General features: G+C 48.0%; 1 long non-coding RNA gene and 1 pseudogene across 1 annotated transcript; both read left to right on the top strand.

The window, feature by feature from the left end:
- Positions 1-4,953: 4,953 nt before the first annotated feature.
- On the top strand, positions 4,954-6,075 carry LOC107281106 (uncharacterized; annotated as a pseudogene).
- Positions 6,076-6,458: 383 nt separating this feature from the next.
- On the top strand, positions 6,459-7,479 carry LOC107281302 (uncharacterized). Its single transcript, XR_001546591.3, has 2 exons — positions 6,459-6,667; positions 6,759-7,479. It is a non-coding gene; the product is annotated as an uncharacterized lncRNA (long non-coding RNA).
- The last annotated feature ends 5,960 nt before the right edge of the window (positions 7,480-13,439 follow it).

The raw sequence follows: 13,439 nt of genomic DNA, 5'->3' as shown, positions 1-13,439 counted from the left end.
GCCGGCTTCGCCGCCGCGCGGGCAAGCCCGGCCACCGATCCCTTTTTCCCCTCCACCACCTGAACCACCTCCCCGCCATACCACCCTACCGGCCGCCTTTTTCCGCCTCCGATCGCCGTTCGCCTTCACCCCGGCTGCCGCTGCGACGCATCGGCTGCATCGCCGGCTTCGCCGCGTCCCGCTCTTCCCCATCCGCCGCCCGGTCGCCGCCTTTCGCCGCTGGGAGCCCCTCCTCCTTGTCGACCTGTGGAGCGCCGCCGCCTCCCTCCGCCGGCTGCTCTCGCCGTCGCCGTGCCCCTCGGTGAGCTCCACCACCTCCCTCTCCCTCACTGCCCCCGTTTCCTCTCGCCGCTTCCCGCGCTGCGCGCCGCCGCTCCCTGCGACGCCCGGCCTGTGTGCCGCCGTCGCTTTGGTCCCGGCCGCCGCCGCCGCCAGCCTTGTGTGCGCGCTGGCCAGGCCGCGCCGCCCGGCCGTCCCCAGCCGTCCGATCGGCCTTGGCCGATCTAGACCGTCGGGTGCGCGGCCGCGTGGCCGATCGCCACCGTGGACTCGGTCCACGGTGGGCCGTGCCGCTGACGTGTGGGGCCTGCCCCCTTTGTGGACGTGGTCCGCGCCTCACCCCTTGCTGACGTCAGCGATGACCATTTCCTTTGTAAAAATAAATAATAATTGCGCAATAAATCGAGTTTAATTCTAGAAATTCATTTAAATGGCTTAAAACTTCTAAAATTCATACCTAATTCATTCGAACTCCGAATTGAGCCATTCCACTTGCAAAATTCATCTAAAATTGAGCTCTACATGTTTGTTTAGTTTTTATGTACTGTTTTCTTGGTTTTTATTAGAGTTTTTTCTCGTTTTGCGTGCCAGCGTGTAGTTCCCGTCGTTTCGGAAGATCGCGTTCGCAAGGATAAGAGTTCAGAAGATCCAAGTGAAGAAGCAAGGCAAGTCACACATTCCCCTTGAGCATGTTGATCCCAATTTACAAATGTTTTACTGTTTGCAAATAAATATGCATGTTTTGCTAATTACATGGGGTCAGGGTTTTACCTATCTGCTCGCTTGTGCCATGTTTACTTGATATCTGTCCTTTGTCAACCATGGGTAATAAATCGCCTAGCTTGTGTTACTTTGATGACCTAGCTAGAACTATATGCTTAGCCATGCTTAATTACCACTAGCTCAGTTGATGGGATAATTACAGTATTAGACCTTTTTAGTATCAGAGTGAGCTGCGTGCTCGAGACATCTGGCCATGCTTCATGGTCGTAATTATCCAACTAAAATGCAACTGAATGGTGGGCTGTGGGTGCATGGTTTTGTTGGTCGCACCCATGGCAGTTAAGGACCGGTTCGCGGGATGCCCTGGAAGAACTTATCGTACTTACCACAAGCCAGCGTGGGCAACGGCTGGGCTTGTAGTGTAGCTTTCCTCTAGCCGACGCATCCAGGCAAGGGTGGGCGTGATGGAGTTTGGATGGGCCCTGCGACGGCCTATGCGGCTTCCGGATTCACCTAGGCACGAGAGGGGACTGCCCGCTGCCTTGCGAGGAGTGGGGGTGAAACCTGAGGTGTGGTGTGCTTGGTTAGAGGGGGTTATGCGAAGGGTCCTGTCACGGCCTCTTTCCGGTATGTCGTGGTGGCATGTCGGCGCACGGAAACGTGTCGTGGGGCTGTGTCTTGTGGGTACAGTTGTACACCTCTGATCAGAGTAAAACTATTCGAATAGCCGTGCCCGCGGTTATGGGCGGTCGATCAGATTCACCGTGATTAGTCTCATCTTAATAAATCGACCCAATACACTGTAGTTTAGGTGGGTTGGTTGGGCCTGTTCAACGTGGTGTAGCGTTGATCAATGGAGATTTAATGTTACTTTAATTACTCAACAGTTTTACTGTTTTGCTCAATAAAATGTTTTACAACCGCCTTTATGCAAATAGCCACAAACCATCCTTGTATCCCCTTGCACGTCTGCATCGTTGGTGTGGCTTGCTGAGTACGGTGGTTGTACTCAGCCTTGCTATTATTCCCCCTTTTCAGAAGTGTAGTGCTTCTGAGCTGAAGATGGAGTTAGAGGACCAAGACTTAGACCCCAGTTGAGTTTTGCCTGTGGAGTGGAGCTGAAGCCCCGCTAGGATCATTTTTTTTTTCCGCTGCTACTGCTTTTGTTTCGGTGTGAGGACTAAGTGCCTCTTCTGTAAGTATTTTACGCTTATTTTACGTTTGGAACTGTATATTACTTGTCGTTTTGTGTACCCTGGCTGGTTCTGGACAGGGATTTAATACGCAAAATAGTCTGAAAATTTGGGTTAAATTTTTGAGCGTGACAATGCCTCCCTCAAAAAATCGATCCACTACGCTAACCAATGTAGCAGGTGTAGGTGAGCTCTAGCCTCTCGGCATGGAGGATGTCATTCGCGCCATATCCCTGTTGTCCTCTACTTACCAAGTGCGTCGCATGGACTCCACACCTTGAGGCCGTCGTCGCTGCCATCCTAAACCAATGTCCGGGAGGATCCCAGAAGCGATCTGCTTGGTGGGAAAAGCATGGAGAAGACATCGAACGAGCCATTGTTGAGGGAGCCCGTGCAGGGGTCCGATGGCCAACTACGCATCCAACCTTGAGCTTCTAGCGTCATTGGGAAAGAAGAGGGAAAGAGAGATGATGCCACCTACATCATTTTTATTTTCTGAGAGCCATATAGGGCCTATATGATTTTGATTTTTTTTGTTTATTTATTTTTCTTTGATTGAAGTGTTATGTAAGCATCACATCAGATGATCAAGTCTCCGTGTCATGTAGGCGTTATTTACACGTCACATAGGACAAAACCAACGTTCATATCGTTCAGGGAGATAAAACGAAATGATTTTGTCGGGAGGGGCCAAGTCAGACTTGAGGAAAAGCAAAATAGACTTTTCCACCCAAGAATTATCACGAAGCAAAGCAACGAGGGAATACATATGGGCTTGGCCCGTCAATGTCTTGCGTGCCCTGTAAAAACTGAAACAGATTACTCCGTACTCTTTTGGCCCAGAGAAGATCGATTTCTCTACTTATGATGAGCTTAACAGCGAGGCCTTACGTAACTTGGATCCAGCAGTCCAGCACAAACTTGATGGCCCATGGAAACGTATCGCAGTAAGAAAACCACAACACAAAAGCTGGCCGAGCCACAAGATTCGAGCTACATTTTAATAACCGGCGCTGGTTTTGGCGAGGAATAAGTACACTTGTGGTCCCTTAACTTGTCAACGAATTCGATTTTCGTCCTTCAACCAGAAAACCAGATACAACACGTCCCTCAACTATTAAAACCAGTGCAAATAAGGTCCCTCAGCGGTTTGGATGGCGGTTTTGGCTGACGTGGCGCCTACATAGCTAATTCGACTCAGTCTACATCTGACATGGCATTGAGTGGCGCTTACGTGGCAATTCGATCCAGAAAAATAATAAACCCCATGGGATCCACATGTCAGTTTAACACACAAATAAATAAATAATGATGGGGCCCACGTGGGCCCCCACATGTCATTCTCACCTCTTTTTCCTCCTTTCTTCACATCTCCCATGTCTTCGTCTCTCTCCCCTCTCCTCTCTCAGGCGCGACGGAGAGGGAGCGGCACTAGGCGGCGCCGGCGGGAGAGGAGGGAGCGGAGCGGCGCACGCCCTCCGCCATAACCCGCCTCAACCACCGTTGTCATCCTCCAGCACCCGCACGCCCTCCGCCGCAACCCGTTCTCCATCCTCCCCCTCCTCGCCCATTCCCTCTCCAACCTCCGCCTCCTCCCTTCCTCTGGCCCCCTCATCTCGAGACGGGGAGCCCCGTCCTCCTGCTCTTCCCTTCGCCGGACGCCATCAACCTCGCTTCCTGGTGCCGATCCACGCCTCCGCCTGCGCGAGCCAACCCGACGCTGCTAACCTCGCTTCCTGGTGCCGATGCACGCTGCTAGCCTCCCGTTCCTGTCCTTCTTCGTCATCCTCGTTGTTAGAGTATATGGTAGTTAGAGTCATATTAGGATAGGATTGATTTGTGTGGACTCCTTCCATATATGTAATCCTTCCTTATCTCCTCCCATGTACTCCTATATATACCGGCCCCCTGAGGCTCAATACAATGTGTCCAATATTCGCAGTATCCTCTTTCCCTATACTATCCAACATGGTATCAGAGCGGGCGATCTAGCGCCGCTCTCACGCTTCCGCCGACGCCGCTCCCGGGGGCGGCCACCCGTTTTTTTCTTTTTTCTTCCTTGTCGCTGTCGTCGTCGTCGTCTTGGAGAGATCGATCTTCACGATTGTTCTTCGTCGAGTCTAGTCGTCGTCAAGCAGCAGCAACAGATTGCATCTCCTCTGCCGACCTCCGTGCGCGGCACTCTTGTATCGCCGTCAGGCCGCCCGTCGTCGGCTTCATCTTTAGCGTCCGTTCTGCTCCGCCGGCCTCACCGACGGGCCCTGCCGTCGTCGTCGCCTCCACTGGCCAACGATCGAGCCCCGATGGACAGACGGACGACGCAGCTCGGCTGCTCCACCTCCGGCACCGGTCTCCCCCTGCAACCCCCGACTCCTCTGTCTCCAGCACCACCGTCGACTGGGGGGACGAGCTCCCGGCGCTGCTTCTCCGCCGCCGGTCCTCGCCTACCACCTCGCATGTCCTGCTGAGACCATCCTCCACCGGCTCACCGGACGTCCGCCGCTCGGGACCACTAGGATCTGAGGCCGCCAGTGCCGGCGCCGGCGCTCGCCGGCCACTAGGTCCCCTCCACCCGGCGCCACCCCGTCCCCTCCTGGAGGGTCGCGGCTCTCGCCGTCTCCTCGCCGGCTGAGTCATCGTCGACCTTTTCTGTCTGCCTCGCCATCAATCTGTTGCTTCATGTCTCACTTTTCTATCTGTCTACGCGTGTGTGGATGGATAGGATTGGGGACAGGGAAAGGCATTGGATGGACCGGTCAAAGGATTGCTACTTGATGACTTTGGTCCCTGCTGTGGTGCACAAGGTGGTGTGGACTTGGCCTATGGACCATGTGTGAGAGGATGAGCTGCACGTGTGAGCTTGCTACTGATGCTGTTCTGCTGCTACATGTATCCTTGTTTTTTTCCCCTTTTCAAAAAACGGGTTTGCGTCGCCCACCGCCTCGTCAACATCCACGTGTCTCCGACATCGGTGTTGACTCTGCTTCAACTTCATCGTTCCGCCTCGCGCATATTCAGCTTGATCACCCGTTCAAGCGCCCGGCTACAACGACTTATGCAACCGATCATCATCGAGCATGCGTCTACACCATCAAGCTTTGGGGTGCCGCTGCGTTCGCTCCCCTCGGGCCGCAGTGCCGCTGCCTGTGGTCCACACCTCCACTGGTTGTTGCAGTGCTAAGAGGCACCCTCCTCAGCATTTCTACATCACCGGTGGACTTCTTGCCGCTGCATCGACATGGAGCTGCAGCTGTGCTGTCCTCTCGGACCGCAGCTTCGCCGCTTTCGTCGTCTTCATCGCCGTTCGCACATCAACAACCTCGTCGTCCGCACTGGTCATCGTCAGCCGCTCAGGGTCTTCTTCCTCGACTTCGAGCATTGCCACCGCATCTCCAAGCTGCCACTGTCGCCACTCTAGGCCGGTGGTGCAGCTACCTCTACATGGCTACCAACATCGCCATCCAGGCCGTTGGTCTCACTACTAGGCCTTCGTCTTCGTCCAGCATGATTCATCGCCAGTGTCGCCGTATCTCCCTCGACTACATTTCGCTCTTCTCCGGCAACTGCGCGCTGCTCCGGCAATTCTCCCTCTACGCTGTTCTCGCGTCGCGACCGTCTTGGAGGCCTTCTCTGCTAGTCTCCTGCAACATTGGCATATGATTCATGGTGGTCCCCTGTCGCCCGCGCGGTATTGGCAACACCGGCGCGCGGATTCGTCCCGAGTTGTCCCGGGGTCTGGCAAACCCTATGTGACGTCTCGTCCTTCACGGTTCGACTACATCGGCTCTTCGGCGTCATCTTCCTCACGACTGCCGCGATTGTGTCACCATCTTCGTCTCCAGTGCATCCTCGTGCACCTTGGTCCACGACGCCCCTCCCGTGCGTCCACGACCACTCTACGGCGCCTCATGCGCTCCCTGCGGCTCGGCTACCTCGACATCAGCTTCCTGACTTCGACTACATCGACCACAGCTACTCTACGCACAGCTTCATCGACCACAGCTCCCTCGCACCCTTCGCTTTGGCTACATCGACTACGGCACAAAGGGTTATCATCCGTATTGAGTACTCTTGTTGGTTTCTTCTTCAGTCCAAGTGTCCGCGCTGCTCACGCTTGGACTGCGGAGGGATGTTAGAGTATATGGTAGTTAGAGTCATATTAGGATAGGATTGATTTGTGTGGACTCCTTCCATATCTGTAATCCTTCCTTATCTCCTCCCAAGTACTCCTATATATACCGGCCCCTGAGGCTCAATACAAGTGATCCACGTTACGCAATATTCCTCTCCCTATACTATCCAACACTCGTGTCGCTGCCTGTCTACTGCGACGTCATCGGCGGTGGTGGCCGCCGCGGCTGGACGTGGTGGTCTACGCCTGCGCCTGCAGCCGGTGGCGGGACGCCGCGGTCTCCATCGTGCAGCCGCCGCTTGAGTGCGAGCGGACCATGTTCCCCTCATCGCTTAAGCAGGTGAGGCACCGCCCGACCTATCCTATCATTTCACCGCCCGTCTTGATCTGGGTCACTTTTTGAGGGACTTTGCTCGTTCATCCTTGTGCAGCTGGAGATGATTTTTTTTTCTTTCCGCGGGAGAAAAATCTGGATGCTCGATTTGCAGCTGTTCATTGAGGAAATGTTTTTGATTTGATTTGATTCAGAAAGTGGGATTTTCTTTTTTGTTGCTGCATCTGTCTGGATGTATTAAAAGTTGAATATATTTGTTCCGCTCCCGACATCGTCGACTGCTCTGCCACCTCCTCAACCTCATTGGGTTCCCTGCCGTCCTCTGCCTCCTCGGCTGCCCCTGGAAGCTCTCCTGCTCAACTCTCAAGGCCGACGCCCGGCGCTGAAGATGGACTCGGACGCCGACGCCCCGACCTGCTTCTGCTCCGCCGACGTCCTCCTCCCACTGCCGACGCCCTCCAGCTCCAACGTCTTCTCCGCCGATGCCGCCCTCCAGCTCCCGCGTCGCCGCGCGATGCAGGTGGAGAGTCCTCGGGGCGCAGTGGAGCGGCAAAGGGTTGACACGTGGGCCCCATAATTTTTTATTTACCTTTAGTGTAACTGACAGGTGGGTCCTACGATTTTTATTTTTTTTAAACGAATTGCCACACAAGTGCCACGTCAGATGAAGACCGAGTCAAATTAGCCACGTAGACGTCACGTCAGCCAAAACCACCGTCCAAACCGCCGAGGGACCTTATCTGCACCGGTTTTGATAGTTGAGGGACGTGTTGTATCTGTTTTTCTGGTTGAAGGATGAAAATCAGATTCGTTGACAAGTTAAAGGACCACAAGTGAACTTATTCCTTTTGGCGACGCACTCCCAAAATCAAAGTCGTAATCGAGCCAAAACTTCTGAATTTGTTCATCGTCCCCCCCCCCCCCCCCCCCCCTCCCCTTCCCCTTCCCCAAACGACTCCCTCCCAAGTCCCAACTCCACTTGATATTCGCCGTTTGCGAAATTTAGTGGTCGTCTGATCAGCCGGTCAATTCTTCGATTCTCCTATGTGCAAGGGAAGAGAATACTACCCGCCCGTAGCTTCAAATGTACTAGGCTGCTTGTTATATGATTATATCCTTCTGGATCAGTCCTGCTGTCCTGGTCTATTATGCAGAATCGCAGATCGACTCGGAGCATTCCAACTTCTTCCAGGTGACTAATCTGAACTTTTCACAAGTCTCTCCTGATCCAGAAAACCAGAAACAAAAGATACCACAATAGCATTACATTGCCTAATTGCAGTCTCAGTTTCACACCGCACAATCGGTGTGAACCATCTGGTAATTGCCTCGCCACGGACAGATGGAATCGTGGAAAACTTGCTGTAAATTACTAGATTATTAGTACTATTAGTTAATGATTACACGAGTAGGCCAGCCATTTGAACACCTGTAATGCAGAGTGTCCGAGTAGTGAGGCGATCACCTAATCCGAGTTCCAGTTCAAAGTTTTCGTCTGATTTTCTTTTTGACAGTTAGGTTTTGCTGCCTGCTGAACCCAAAGGACCAGGGTTTGAACCTTGGACAAGTTTGGTCGATCTGTGCGTGTTTATCTTACATCTTATCATCAAAGTACTACCACTATTTTGTTTGTGGCTGTGGTCTTCTGTTCTGGTTCAGTATCTATTACTGCTAATTTACATATGTGAAACCTTTCATGAAAACGTGGTGGCAGCTCACTGGCCTGCAAGCACGTCAAACTACCACAGTTGCGTACTACTGTTGAAATTCTGATCTCCGGTTTTTGTCGTCGTCGTATTCTCTGACAAAAAAACAAGCAGCAGCGTTTTGTTTTGTTTTCTGTCAGAGAATAAGTGCAGCCATAAATATACGTGCACAGCTTTTTGACCATCCGTCTTATTTAAAAAATTTATAAAAAATATTTAAAAAATTAGTCACACATAAAGTACTATTCAAGTTTTATCATCTAATAACAATAAAAATATTAATCATAATCTTTTTTTAAATAAGACAAACGGTTAAACGTTGGACATGAATAGTGCTAAAACTACACTTATTTTTGGAACGGAGGGAGTACAGGCTACAGGCTAGGGGACGTCTCAGCATGGGGAGTTGGGAATTTGGGGTTGTTTTCTGCAGATGCAAACAGTCGTCAGGCCTTTTCCTTCGGAGAGAATCGTCACAGAAAATTGGTCTAATTTTTGTGTGCCATTGAAAATTGTTTTTTTCCTATATTCCATTGTTCTAAATTTGTGCACTCTCTCATGTCACTCCCGTGTGTTGATCGTTATATAATCAGAATGATAAATACGTCTTTTTTATTTGAGAGTTAACGGTCAACACACGGTCAACAGATGTGAGTGTCATGAGAGGGTGCACAAATTTGAAACAATGGCATATAAGAAAAAAGTCAATTTTGAGTGGCATATAAGGAATCAGACTAATTTTCAATAGTATATAAGAAATTCTCTCTTTTCGATTCCTTGGTTGATACAAGGCCACGACCGCGAAACAATCAGACACAATAGAATGCAAAATGGATGTAAGAAAAAAAATGAACTTGTGGTAGTGGTTCTCCTATACCAAGTAGAAACATAAATGAGAGCAACAAGACGTGTACTGTATGATAGAACGAGAGAAAGTGACCCTATTGGAATGTTACTGGAGGTCTGGAGCACGGACGAAAACGATCGTGGCAATCAAAGTTACCTTACGGGAATTTTCCAAGGCATAAGCCACAGAGGTAGTAGTAAATACTACTCCCCCGTAGAAGGAATGATTCAACGGGGGTGGCGAGCCATGAAATCAGTTAGCGAGCACTCCCCCTTCTCTTTAGTTTTAACTATCTATATTAGTTAATATACTTAACATTAATGATAGTAATTAGACAAGATTCTGACGATTTTTTTGGGAGATTTTTTTACTAATAGATTAAAAAAAATTTAAGTTAGATTTGAAAACTTTCGATTTAAGTTTTAAATTTTAAAGTCAAATTTAAAAAACTTTCAACTCAGATTTGAAAACTTTCAACCCAGATTTAAAAACTTTCAACTCAGATTTGAAAACTTTCAACCCGAGATTTGAAAACTTTCAACTTAGAATCGAAACTTTCAACTCGAGAATCGAGATTCGAAAACTTTCAAGTCCAGATTTGAAAAATTTGAAAACTTTCAATTTGAGATTCGAAAACTTTCAAATCAAGATTCGAAAACTTTCAAATCGAGATTCGAAAACTTTCAAATCAAGATTTGAAAAAAAATAAAAAATTTTAAATCTGAACTTAAAAGTTTTTAAATCGTCAAGTTCAAATTTGAAAATTTTCAACTCAAAATTTAAAAACTTTCAAACTCAAAATATGCTAAAAGATTAAAAAAATAATCAGAAAAAAGTGTGAAAAAAAACGAAAAAATCGGAAAAAAAAGAAAAAAAAAAGGTAAGAGGACGCGCGCGCGCATTAGCTTTTCCGAATAGGGGGGTGGCTAGCACGCGCGTGCGCGCCAGGAAAGCAGTTGGCGAGCACTTCCCCTTCTCTTTAGTCTTAACTACTTATATTAGTTAATATACTTAACACTAATGGTAGTAATTAGAAAAGATTCTGTCTATTTTTTTGGGAGATTTTTTTACTTACAGAATAAAAAAAATTAAGTTAGATTTGAAAACTTTCGATTTAAGTTTTAAAATTTAAAAACTTTCAACTCAGATTTGAAAACTTTCAACCCAGATTTGAAAACTTTCAACTTAAGATTTGAAAACTTTCAACTCAGAATCGAAATTTTCAACTCAAGAATCGAGATTCAAAAACTTTCAAGTCCATATTTGAAAATTTTGAAAACTTTCAATATGAGATTTGAAAACTTTCAACTCAAGATTCGAAAACTTTCAAATCGAGATTCGAAAACTTTTAAATCAAGATTTGAAAAAAATAAAAATTTTCAAATCTGAACTTAAAAGTTTTTAAATCAAGAATTTAAAAACTTTCAAACTCAAAATATGATAAAAGATTAAAAAAATAAACAGAAAAAAGTGTGAACAAAAACGAAAAAATTGGAAAAAAAAGGAAAAAAAAAGTCAGAGGACGCGCGCGCCGGGGCTGGGCCCTCTGGGCCGAAACGCGCGCGCATTATCTTTTCTGTGATTCAACGGGCAATACTGACAAGAAGGTAGTCATGTGCAGGTGCTGTCAGTCTATCAGCATCGACATCTATGCCTGATTACGAGAACAACGTGCTGCTAATCCCGGGCCTTGGTATAAGATTCTGAAAAGTCCATCTTGATTTAGCTTTGTTCGAATAGTAATATTTCTCAAAATACTCTAAAAACGAGCTACTACTATGTACGAGCGGCACCCTTCGAATCTCAAAAATAATACTATACAGTACGACATTACGGCTCATCCTACTCGGGTTTCGACGTATTAGCGTCATCACGCCGTAACATCGATCTTTTGAAATTGGGCATAGACCATCAACCACCGTCGTCTGACCACGAATTCCACGAAACATGTGAAGCACACGCTCTCGCTTGATCATACTGCAAAAACGTGAAACGATGTATATGGCGTCGCGGCCAGGGCACTCGCGTAAGCCCGAGAGCGATATGGATCGATGGTGGCGAGCTGATAGCTCCACTGAGCGCGCCGGAGAAGAACTCTCTCGTCTCGTCCCGACCGCCCGGCCGCCCCTGCTCACCGACCGGTCGTCACGCAACGCAGCAGCCACCGGCGGCGAATCCGTTTCCGGGCTTCTTTGGTTTAGTGCCCTACTAAAGTATTAAAGTATTGGTAGTGCGAAAACTTAGGTATGTTTTGGCACTATCAATATTTTGGTAGGGTAGCATTTTAGATGAATGGATTTGTATTGATACCAATTGGAGACCAAATTTTATATTATAGTTAAGAAAGTTCTAGAATTATGCCGGCAGACAGCGACGGCGAAAGCGATCCGGAGAAACCGCTGGCAAAAGATACTGTTATCACTGTAACCGTCAACGACGATGACGACGCATTCCCCCTCCTCCCTCCCGGCTCCTGCTGCCCGCAGGCTCGCCTCGCGACCTCAGAGCAAGTTTAATAGCTAACTACTGTCTCTAAATCATCTATAACAAATCAAATAGTCCACTTATAAAATAGGTAACTATAAAAATATACTACACCATTAATACCCGGTCTCACTTGTCATACACACATAACGTTTTGGAGTCCGTGTTGCAGCTGACTATAAATTTGTAGCCCGCTTTCTTCTCTCTTCTTTTAGAAAATGAAAATGGGTTATATCTCCGGCTTCTCTCATAAGACACACAATCATAAATTTAATAGTAATAAAAATGTAAGATAAAAGTAAATCAAGATGAGAAATAAGGAGGTGGGATAATTCTCTCCCTTAATTTTTTTCTTGATATGTGGTTATAGCTGACTTATAGTGCTATTGTACTGCTCTCGCGCCGCCGCTTCTGCTCCATCCTTCCAGCGAAATCCCATGCGAAAACCGAAGACGGCAAAGCGTCTAGCTAGCTTGTCGCGGGGCAGCAGGTGGGGGAGGGGAAGTAGGAGAGCGTGTGAAACCAAGCACCGCACGGGCAGGAGCGCGACGACGCTTGATAGCCAGGTAGCTCGTGAACCAAGCCCAAGTAGGGATGGCAATGGGTCAGGTCGGGTACGGGTAGAGCAAAACCATGCCCGATCCAATGCCTAACATTGCCCACCCGAACCCTACCCACTAGAGTTAGCGGGCAAAATTCCGTGCTTGTACCCATGCCCGACGGGTACCCAATAGATCTCGCATGAATAATAACTTGAAAGATATGTAATTTAACAAAGAGAAATAAAATCAATAATTTACCAAATTATCGGTTATTGACAATAATTTGAATTACATCACAACTTAGTATCAGTTAGCATCACAAATGAACCAAAAGAAATGGTATAAGAATTAAGAAATGAGTCAAAATTAGCTAATACATATGTATCGGGTCGGGCATGTGTTACCTACGGGTAAAAAATGAAACCCGCCAGTTGCCCATGACGTCTTCGGGTCTCGGGCGGACGTGCCCATGGGTAAAAAGTCACACCCACGTCCATGTCCATCGGGTCGGGTATCCACAGATACCCGAACTCATGGATAAAATTGCCATCCCTAAGCCCAAGATTCCAGCGTTCAGGCCAAAATTAAACGGTGGGGGCGCCTCCATCCACACTCCAGAGAGAGTGCTAACTAATTGCATATGCGCACTGCAAAACAAAGATATGGTCCTGAGCCACGCCTAAAACGACAGATCCGTGTGTAGTGATGAGTGTGTGAACTGTGTGTAACATGCAATGGAGAAAAGAGGAGGGGAAGGAATTGTTTTTTTGACCTTAAACTAATCTGGCATGAAATTGACGTAGTACCGTTTTGCTTGAGCATGAAAGAGGACATGCAGTGTGTACTAGCCCTACTGGCTTTTGTCTTAAAAAATGCGAAACAAATTTCTTGTTACATAGATTTTGTAGTAGGGGCTCATACGACGAACTTAGCATGTATTTAGTTTAGAAACAAAGTGAGATGGGTTGGACTCATCCCTATTTTTAGGATGGAATGATCCTATCTATCTATTTGGCATAAGGGATGGGATGATCTACTTTTGAAGGAATGTCCACAAGTTAGTGAGAGAAAAAAGTAGGTTCGATTGGTCCGCTAGTTTTTTAAGGGCCACTAACCCGTATCCTAGGGGATATATTCCTTGTCGGGGACCATCATATCCCACATGTGCCTAAACAAAACACTGAAAAATGGGTTCAACC

This window comes from Oryza sativa, chromosome 1 (genome assembly GCF_034140825.1).
Source record: "Oryza sativa Japonica Group chromosome 1, ASM3414082v1".
Lineage (NCBI taxonomy): Eukaryota > Viridiplantae > Streptophyta > Magnoliopsida > Poales > Poaceae > Oryza > Oryza sativa.
This window is presented reverse-complemented; position numbering and strand designations above follow the sequence as displayed.